General features: G+C 38.1%; 1 long non-coding RNA gene across 8 annotated transcripts; it reads left to right on the top strand.

Annotated features, from left to right (window-relative positions):
* The first annotated feature begins 3,738 nt into the window (after window positions 1-3,738).
* LOC103703514 (uncharacterized) lies at window positions 3,739-9,894 on the top strand. 8 transcript variants are annotated; one of them, XR_016396104.1, is made up of 7 exons: window positions 3,764-4,843; window positions 5,986-6,063; window positions 7,117-7,151; window positions 7,247-7,278; window positions 7,478-7,817; window positions 7,983-9,231; window positions 9,458-9,894. It is a non-coding gene; the product is annotated as an uncharacterized LOC103703514 (long non-coding RNA). The 8 variants fall into 8 exon arrangements; XR_016396103.1 differs by having other exon boundaries at window positions 3,766-4,843; window positions 7,983-8,194; window positions 8,359-9,894; XR_016396100.1 differs by having other exon boundaries at window positions 3,739-3,934; window positions 7,983-9,894.
* Window positions 9,895-10,533: the final 639 nt, after the last annotated feature.

Genomic DNA, 10,533 nt, shown 5'->3' with positions numbered 1-10,533 from the left:
GTCCCACAAAAGGGCCCTCGAGAGGGAAGGATTTTCACCCCCCATTTAAGGCACGGAACCTTTCCGCTACTAGCCGACGTGGGACTAAATTCAAGACCCCCCCATACCTTTTCTTGCCTGATAATAATGATAATAAAGTATCCTAAATAAAATTCTATTTTTTATGAATTACCTTAGAAGAGTGAAAAAAAATAAAATTCTTAGGATCTGGTAAGTTGAACCACGTATTTCTCTACTCTTGAATTTTTTTTCATAGAACGAGTATTACGTACAGTTTCCAATTCTACTAGTAGGGAATTTGTTTCCAAACAGAGATATCGAAACTATAACCTCTAAGAGATCTCATTAAATTGTCCAATCTTCCTATGTGCATTTGTATAGTGTATCTTATAATTTCTGAATTATTTGAAAATAATATACATTTCTTTGCCCATTTTTCATTACATGCATATGAAAGAGAGTATTGAAATGGAAGCATATTGTGTGTTATACTAACATTATAACATTTGACAACGAATCTCATGCACAAATATTCTCCTTTAAATTGTTTTTATTTTCATTTTTTTTATATTTATTTATTCATTTTTTTATGTGAACATCAAGTTGAGGCGTAATTGATATGTTGTGAGATTATAATCATGAAGTGATGACGTTGTTCTTCCAGGCTTTCCCTGTGAACAAGGCCATCATTCATCGAAATAATAAAAGATAATGTCACACCTCCAACCCGAGATTGCGGGTCAGAGATCACGGAAACCACCGAATACTCATAGGAAGTTCTTCCCACAAGCATGCAAGGTATCTCAACATGATATCATATATAAGCAGTAGAATAAATTTAAATAGTAATGTTCAAATTCTAAATTAAATAATAAAATTAAAAATTTTACAAAACTAATAATATTTCAAAATTCTGCATGAAAATTTAGTCTAAATAAAGGTGTCAAGATCTTGTTTCTAATCGCTCTTTCAATATAAATTCCCGAATCAAGCTAGTTCACCGAATTTATAAAAATAGTAAGAAATCATATAATAAATTAGACAGCTCAGCAAGCAATGAACACTTTAGCTAAATAATTCAAGCAATAAAATAATGATAACATACTAAGATTAAATATGCAAAATACATCGATTCAAAACCAAATCGATACATTATCTAGTAATTTCAAGATCCAAATTTCGTTTATAAATTAATTTATTTCAAAGCATCAAGCTTATCTTGATAGCAAGAAATTATGACCACATTTATACCCTGTTGCTGGGCCAGAGCTCATCAAAGTGCCAATGTATAACCCTCACTGACATGATCTCGATATGCCAACGTATAACCCCCATATCAATATGCCAACACATAACCCCCACTAGCAGGGTGCTAATATACTAGCAAATAACCTCCACTAGCAGAATATTGATATATAGTCAAATTACATATCCATATTTGTTTTCTTAAAGCATATTCAGTATTCTAAATCGTAAGATACATAAAATCATACGACATCAAAATCAATCGAATATAATCCATATCGAAATTAATTCGTTTAATTAAGAATCATATAATATTTTAGGAAGAGGAATATGTAATAATAACATACTATGCATCAAGTTCATAGATCAAGAATAATTCGATTAAAAAAATATCTATAATTTATCGATAAATCTAAAAGAAGAGTAAATTACATACCTTAGAAGCACAATTCAATTAACAGATCTAATTAATTCAAAAACTTTTACTTCGAAACTAATATTCAAAAGTTATATTTTTTATAAATTTTTAACATAATTATTTTAAAAATAAAGCCCTAATTCCAACTTCCTCACAGGATTAACTAAGCGAAAGTGCCCAGCACTCTGGTCGGTCCTATCAAGATGATTTCATCATATCATTCTTGGTCTAGGGTACATATATTTCGATAGAGATCGGGTGTCCAATTTTGATAGTGTCTAGGAAGAGCCAAGGTGGAGGTTGGTGTGCCACCCGCCGAACATGGATTAGACCCCTTCACCAGGGTTGATATAGAATGGCGAAAAGAGGTGCCATGTTAGATCCAACATCTATAGAGGGATAGTAGAGGGAGAAAGTCCAGTAGAGAGAGAAAGGATGGAGAAGAGAGAGAGGAAAAGGAGAGAAAGCATGCTTCTCTTTCTCCAAGCAAAGAAGAGGAAGAAAGAGGGTGGCTGTGGTTGGTGCCCGGGATCAGGGACCCATGGCCGGCCAACTGGCAGCCGGCGGTGCCAAATTCATATGAAAAGGGAGGTTTCAACCTTTTAAATCAAGGAAGCAAGATATTTTGGTGGCTGGGACTCTGGCCATCCCTTCTACTCACTACTGGAAGTCAAGGAAAGACTTCAGCGATGAGCACCAGTGGCAAACAAAGATCGAAAAAAAAGAAGGGTCAAATTCCTAAAAATAGGGAAAACATAGCGTTGTCCTTCTTGGCTAAAATCCAGCAATCACCGACAGGCATCAAGGCTCCGAAGAGTCCGAAAATAAGAGAAGAAGAGTGGATCGAAGCTAGCTGGGTCCAAACCTGGTTTTTGCTAGTGAATGGTAGCGACAACGACGTCAATAGCGGCTGGTGTTCGGAGAGAAAAACTGAGGAAATACTCTGGCGGTAAGCCCTGATTAGGGCTGGATCTTCGGTGGGATGGATAGAAGGATGAGAGGAGCTCTAAATAGAGCTTGGCTGTGACCGGAGTCTGACTTCGAGTCGGATTTCGTCCATTGAACTCGAGAGAAGGAAGACTTCCATTGGGAATCCTCTTTCCTCCTCACATGTGCGTAGCTCGTGGGTCATTCTTTTTTTTTTTCCCGTCTGGGAGAAAATGACCGGACCGGCCCAGTTTACTGGGTCTTACTGATAATCATACACCCTTTGTTATTTTTGTCTTTTTGCTTCTTCGCTGCATGCTTGCTGACTAATAAAATCAAATTTTCACAAGCATCCATTTGGACAGCGTATGCTACTTGTTGCTTTAAACCTGTCACCACTTGCAACAACAAGATACCAGGTTATTGAAGTCTCCTTCCTCTAGTGCATGTCTGTGTTCGTATTGCAGTAGCAGCACTTCGATGTTAGCACAACTGGGACAGCATAAAATCAATGATTCAACCAAAAGAATAAAAGGCTGAACTTGTTCGTAAAGCAAACGGAAGTAGCACAGAGGCATGGGCTAGATGGCAATTCATAGGTGATAATTTTTTTTTAGTACATTATAAATTTGAGAACTTAATAATGTGTTAGGAGTTCTGGACTTCCTCACGTATAAATTTGGTAGAGTCGGGACGCATGTAAGTGTTATTGTTGGTTTGCGTAAATATATAGTTTTGTTAGAAGCCAGTAGAGTTAATTTTGGAGTCATTTTGATGGGTTCACGTTTAGTACATATATATACCGATACATATCCCTCGTGAAACACTAAGCTGCATGCATTCTGCTTGTTTCTTGTTAGGTCCGGCCCTTCAGCCCGCCTGACACTTGAGCCGGGCCTGGTCCATTGACCGGATTAGCTCTCAGACGGCCCAATTCGGAAAAACAAAAGGAACGAGGGTTTCCTCTGTTCGAGTACCGAACGCTTTATAAAGCCCTCCCAATTTCCAACTTGGTGCTGCCTGTTCCTTGTTAGGCCCGGCCTTCAGCCAGCCTGACACTTGAACCGGGCCCGGTCCATTGACCGGATTAGCTCTCAGACGGCCCAATTTGGAAAAACGAGGGTTTCCCCCGTTCGACTCTAAGGAGACCGAACGCTCTATAAATCCTTCCCCATTTCCGACTTGGCGCTTCCGAGGGAAATTTTTTTTTTTGACGCCTCGTCGGAGCCGAAACCGACACTATCACCTTCGCCTGACCTAACCTCCCACCGGCCGTCTGCCACCGGCTAGAATATTCTCGGAAGATCGCCGGATTCTGATGAAAACCCTTGCCCCTGTTTCGAGGTACCCTCTCTTGTTCCAGTTCTTTCGGCTATGTTCTGAAGCTAAGGACCCCGCCATCGGGCCCGGCTAAGCCTCCGATGATCAAACAATGGAGCTCAGCTGACAAGCAGCTGAGGCTCAATCCGACACCGAGCACCAACGAATGAGGCGTTGTCTAGCCAGTTTTTCCATTTCTTCTTCCTTTCCACCGCCCACACGCCGCCGCCTACCGCTTGTCGCCGCCCATCATCATAGTGGATTGCCATCTTTCGGCCATCATTGTCGCCATGGCCCACCCTTCTCCTCTTCTCTATTCCGAGAGAACATCAAAGATGGTGGTCATTCTCTCATCCGTGAGACTCGTAGACCGGCTCAGGAGCTAAGCGATTTTCAGGCTTTACATATTTTTCGGAAGGTGAACAGTGCAGCGGGTTCCCTCATTTGTGGCCCGGCACTTCAGGGAGATCACATGGACATCTATAGGAGATATTCTTCCTACTTTGTACTCTTTACGTTCTTTTGATATGGCTGGATGTACTCTAGTTAGGACTATTTGAAATGCCGTTTTCATCCCCAAAAAAAAAAAAATTCTTTCTCTCTCTTTTTCTCTTTCCTCTCTCTGTCCCCAGATGGTTTCTGTGGAGACCCTAAGCTGACCCAGTTGGGGGAGATCCTGGACCGGTATTGGCAACCACCTATCTTGTCAGCCTCCACCCGGGCCATCTAGAGACCCACCATTGCTTACTTTCAACATGTTATTTTATCCTAGTGAATATCTATTCTTTATGGGACAAATTAGTTTCATGTGCTTATCATCCATTTCTCATTATCATGGTTTCGGATCTGGCAACAATTAACTTTCCTATTTTGGATTAACCAAGATCATGCTTCAGTCCATGACCAGTAAAACATAATTTCCACGTGTAAAAGGTTAGTTCAAATACTTTTTACTCATCAATTTGGTTGATCAATTTTTATTCATGCTAAATAAAATTATAATCCAATAATATCTTCCTTGCCAATTTTCCAATTAATTAGTATCATATTTTCATGTAACTAAAATCATCGAAATCAAATACATATATACAATCAAAATATATATATTCATACTGAAAATCATGCAACGGGTATCATATTTCATGTAACCAAAAACATTGATATCTGATGCATATATACAAAATAAAGAAACATATACTTACATATTTATACCAGAAACTATGCAACAAATTATATCATCCCATGCAAAACCATCGAACATAAATCAACATAATTGTACAAGTGATTGTGTAAGGGATTCTTACCTCTATCAGCACCACCATACTCTAGCATTTTGAGGGCCTATGAGATCTGGTTGAAGCTGCATGTTTTTGTATATGCTCCATTCATTAAGATATATAATTCTAATTAATTACTCAGTATAGTCCTTTTAATAACTATGGAATGAGATTGTTGTCCAAATAAGGACCTAGTGGGGATTTTCTAGTCTTTTTCCCCTTGTTCTGTTATGCCTTTTTGTTCTGGCAGACGCTTAATATCTTATCTAGAAGATGGAAAAAAGTAGAAGTTATTTTCATGAATTCATGAACCACCTTTCTCTTATTGCTGTGAATCTTCCTTTCTCCAGTTTCATTTTTTGAGCCATTTGGCACTGCAATGCATAGTGAACCATATGAGAGTTTTTAAAATTTCAATAGTTGGACGTATTTAACCGTTGATATCTGAAAGGCACTATTTTCATAATACCGCCCCATGCTGCTTTCATCTTTTGATATGAAGCATGCCTCTTCCTTCACCCAACTCTCTTATAATTCCTTCTTTTTGATAACATAAGTTTGCTAGTTATTTATTGTTATGTAACATATTCTCACTCGCTTAAAAGTTTCATGGTATTGGGTGGGTGCCATAACTTGCAACTGTTTTCATGGTCTTGTGTAACTAAGTCATAATTAATTAAGACATCATCCACATTCTTACATTTTTTAATTGACAAAACCTACAGTTCTCTAGCTTCCCATATGTCAAAAAACCCAACTAATGCTGCTGTTACATCTCTTTGTTGTTGATGATTGCAGTATTCCAAAGATTGTGGATATGCTCGAAGATAGTTTGTACGGATATATAGATTTTTCGCACTTTCTTACATCAACAAGGTATAACCTGTTCTTCTATATCTCATCTGGATTTTTTTAACTTTAGCTCCTCTACGACATTGAATTAACTAAGCACTTTCCTCTTGCTATTCACTCTTATTGACTGATTAGCGTGTTTAGATAAATTTCCAAGATATGACAGATGAACTTTCCATCATTTTTTGATGCAACATTGAAACCGTTCACAGAAATTGAGGAACTGTCATTGAAAATTAAAGCCTTTGGCCCAGTGCTTGTGAAGTTTTATACACTTAGAAGTAATTTATTCCTATATAAAAAAAAAGTCACTTAGATAGTCTAGTTCAATTTCATAGGTCAACAGAATATAATTGCAAACGTCTTTTGGTTGTGCCCGTATTAGGATCTTCCTTAGAATTTGATGCTTTATCTCTCCTAGGACTCATTGAAGCTCTTTGATTTCCTGTATCTCTGGATATTTTATCTTTTTAGGGTTCTAATCTTTCTCACTTATAGAATGAAACTTAGCCTTCTCTGATAGGAAAATAAGATATCTGATATTTTTGTGGAAGCCTGTGGAAAGTCCTCCTGATCCACTAATGCGTAAATATAAGATAACACAGCATATAAGGACTCCCAATGTCATATAGAATTTGAAAAGATAGACGAGACAAGTCTTCCGATTATAGGTTGCTGTTGTTGTTTGATAACATGCACTTCTATTTTGGCGGGGGCCATGGGGATTCTTTAGGTCTAGGTACTTTTACGAACTGGCACTACATTGCATTATTGTTTTTGAAAAAAAAATTATTGCACTGACCTTAGCCAGTTAGTATCTTCATCAATGAGCAACCTGCTACTGAACTAAAACTGCAAATCCTTGTGGCTCACAACTCAGGTCCTCAAATGAATTTACCAGTGTCTTAGTTATTATAATCTCATTTTAATTTTTCAATAGGATGTGGCATTTAGCCGAAGAGAAGGCTTTGAAAGCTGAAATATCGTTTCCTCATAGATCCAGTATTTCAGTCAGTATACTCTGTCATGATTTGATTAATCTGTTTTATTAATACCGGTTTCTTTGCTCTTATGCAGGCACATCTGGAGAATGGCGATAAAAATATGTGATTGTATATCCTAAACTAGCCATGTTATTAATCATTCTATTTGTTGTTTTTATGTTGTCTTTACTGATTTTCTTAAATGATGACTTGAATCTTTGCAGTTATAATGCCACAATCTGCTATTGGCTGCCCTGTAAGAGTACTATGCTCAATACTTCTCACCTTTCTGTTCCACATAAAGCTACGAATATCACATGTTTCTGATTTTCCAGATTAATAGCTTTGTACCATAATAGATGCATATCTCATCTACAATGATGCATCAACATTACCATGTAATCATAAATTTCTAGTGATATAAATTCTAATTAATTGGTGCTGTCAATTTGCAGCATCTCCGCACATTGATTAGCCGATGCTCCTTGGACTCTGCAATCTCTCTGCCCTACGACACACTCTGGTATACATGAGTTCACTGCAGAGGAAGGGAAGATCTTTGTGCCAAATTGGGTGTGCATTGGAGAGCCAAGACAGTGCAAATCTTGCTGCCACATATTTACCTGTGGCTAATACTCTTCTTATTTTATTGAGCTTATAGATGATGCAGAACTTGCTCTTGCAAGAGAGGGATGTCTTGTACAAATGAGAAAACACCAGTCTTCCAAAGGGCACATTTGTGAAATTGCAGGCCCCCACAAAAGATTTCTTGGATTTATGCAATCCAAAAGCAGTGTGAGTATTTTCTTTGCTTGGAACATAAAAAAGGCATATAGTTGTGCTTTTTGTGTTTATATATTCTTCTTATTTATTTTACCCTAGACTTTGAGTTTAAACTTGTCTATGTTGTTGGGATAGATGAAAAAAATGATGTTGCTTTTTTTTGTTTTGCTAATGCAGTTTGGAAAAAGCATTAAGGACCTTCTCCTGCTTGACAACTGGTGATACTATTATGATTTTCTATATAATAGCAAAGATTATTACATAAATATCGTGGAAATGAAGCCTTCTGAGACAGACTGTGAGGTGGACTTGCCTCGCCTCGCCTCTTGATTATAAAAAACCTGAAAAGGCAGCACCATCAACTTCATCTGTCAATGCTCCAACTCAAGGTATTTATTTTGGCTATGCTACCTGCAATATTAATTATACCTCTAATTTGCTTCTTTGTCAATTTTTTATGGTTCTACGCTCTTTATAATTTATATCCTTCAATGACATCGTTGGGTAAAATTACTTACATCTATCTGACAGTGTGATAATTCTGTTTTTGTAGTTTACTTTGGAGCCTATTTTGAGCTTTCAGATTTTAAATTTTCATTGTGTTCATACATAAGGTCAGATTGTAGTTATGGATGTCTGTTTGGGAATTTTTCTTTTAGTTATCGTTAATTTTAGAAGCTCCACTTTTGCTTATTCCATTTTAATATCTATGATCATGTAAGATGCTTGTCATAGATACATCTGAGATGCAGTACCACATTGGTGGTTTGTATTTCCATTATCATGGGACACTCTGCATTTCAATTTTCAAACCACAGCTTCAATTTTCGACGTTGGACGCGAAGAAATTTGAGGTTATCAGTAGTCATTAGTTAACCTGCTTAATATGGTAAGCAAGCACCTATTTCAGAACCACAGTCTGTCTTACATCAAATTTCATAACAATCGGGCATTATTTCTTGTGCTTCAAGTTGCACTTGCTCTGTCATACTGTCTTAATTATTAAGTGCCTTCGAATTTGAATGGTGGCAAGTAAAATAGGGACACAGGAATTTTAGAGGTATCGCTGCATGCAAAGTCTGATACCAGATGCAGTTGGTGCACTGAAGAATGAAAATAACTAGAGAATTGATGTACTAATAGCCTGATACTGGTGTTCTTTAACATGTGAGAACGGTCTTCAGACATACAGGACACTTCAGAGGCAGAACCTAAATTCAATCCATTCACTGGTACTGGGAGATGCTTGGATGGGATGCCAATACAACCTTCACTGGCATCTGCTTCATCTGCTGCAAGCAAACCCCAGCTGCTGGGTGCCAACGGGATAAGCTCTACGTTGTCAAGCACTTCATCATCTCAGCCTTCAAGAAAACCTGTGTTTGTCTCAAACAGCAAGACTTCAAATTCGACGGAGACAGAAAAGGTTATTGTTTTAAATTAAAGTCCATCGACGAATAAGAATAAGAGATCTTCCAAATGATATTTAGCCTATAATTTCTATATGGACATCTGGTCCTTAAGTTTCCTGTTCATATTACTTCAACAGTTCGAGCAATCCGGTTCACGCCATCTTCTAACTACATAAATAATTCGTGGCAGCTCTTATAGTTTGGCTGTGTAGTGTTCTATTTGCCATTTTTCCTCCACAGGCCTCTGCAACTATGCTGCCAGACAAGGATGAAGAGCACAAGTCCAGGGAATTCACTGGGAGGAAATATTCATTAAAAGGATGACCACAAAGTTCCAGCAGTTTGCCATCATCTATATATCTCATCTTCCAGTGGCAGTTTCTTCCTGTGAAGAAACTCATTGCTAGGGAATCATGTGTTCCTCTCGTAGACCTTATTCAGTTTTTCTCTCTATTAATTTATATGATCAACGTATATGACCTTCTTAACTCAGCGCGCCTCGAGGGGGAGGCTTGTCTTGTGCCTCTGAGCCTTGCACATGCTGGCTGCTATTGTTCTTTTTTTCCATTCAAACGCGCTGTTGATGAATCAACATTGTTATAAACGAATCAACTTTTAAGAGCTGGTCTCTACAATCACCTGTGCATGAGACCAGATGTTTTCCTTCCCCTCCCCAATCCTCTTACGCATTGATTTGATTTCAGAGAGAACATAGGTTTGGTGGAAATGGAAGGGAATCTCTTGTGCCAACGTGCCTTTACTGTTTCATTCAAGTGGCTTCCACAAGGATAAAACACAATGGTGGTCCCAAGCCCACAGGATAAAACGAAATCCGCCACACTAGGCCATTCGAGCCTATGTTTGGAATTTGACCTGATGGATGCAAAAAAGTGATGGTCATAGTTTCTTGCTGTGGACAGCATTGTGCCAACTCCATCCAATGGATGTACCAGGATGACCTGGTGTGCTGTTTGCAAGTGCCGTATAGCACTCAACATCCGTCTTTTAAGAGATGGACGGTCATCAAACAAGATGTATTGTGTATGACATATAAAACTGTCTCATTTGATGGGTGTCCATTTTTTAATGGCGGTCATTTACCATGTTGTGCAACACAGAGAATCCGTGCCTATGTGTGGATGCCTATATATATATATATTTGGGCTAATCTGTTCTTTGGACGTTTGTGCATTTTCTTTTGTTTGTGTATTTTCTTTCATTATTCATGCCTTTCAACAATAGATTGTATGTCTGCCTTCCACTTTGAGTGGTGATGTCTAGTTTGGCTCTTTGATGAACGGTCATCAAATAAGATG

The sequence above is a fragment of the Phoenix dactylifera genome, chromosome 8 (genome assembly GCF_051530095.1).
Source record: "Phoenix dactylifera cultivar Ajwa chromosome 8, Ajwa_hap1_PhDact_Kaust_v1.1, whole genome shotgun sequence".
In the NCBI taxonomy this organism is placed as follows: domain Eukaryota; kingdom Viridiplantae; phylum Streptophyta; class Magnoliopsida; order Arecales; family Arecaceae; genus Phoenix; species Phoenix dactylifera.
Note: the sequence above shows the minus strand (reverse complement) of the source record. Positions and strands in the feature narration are given on the sequence as shown.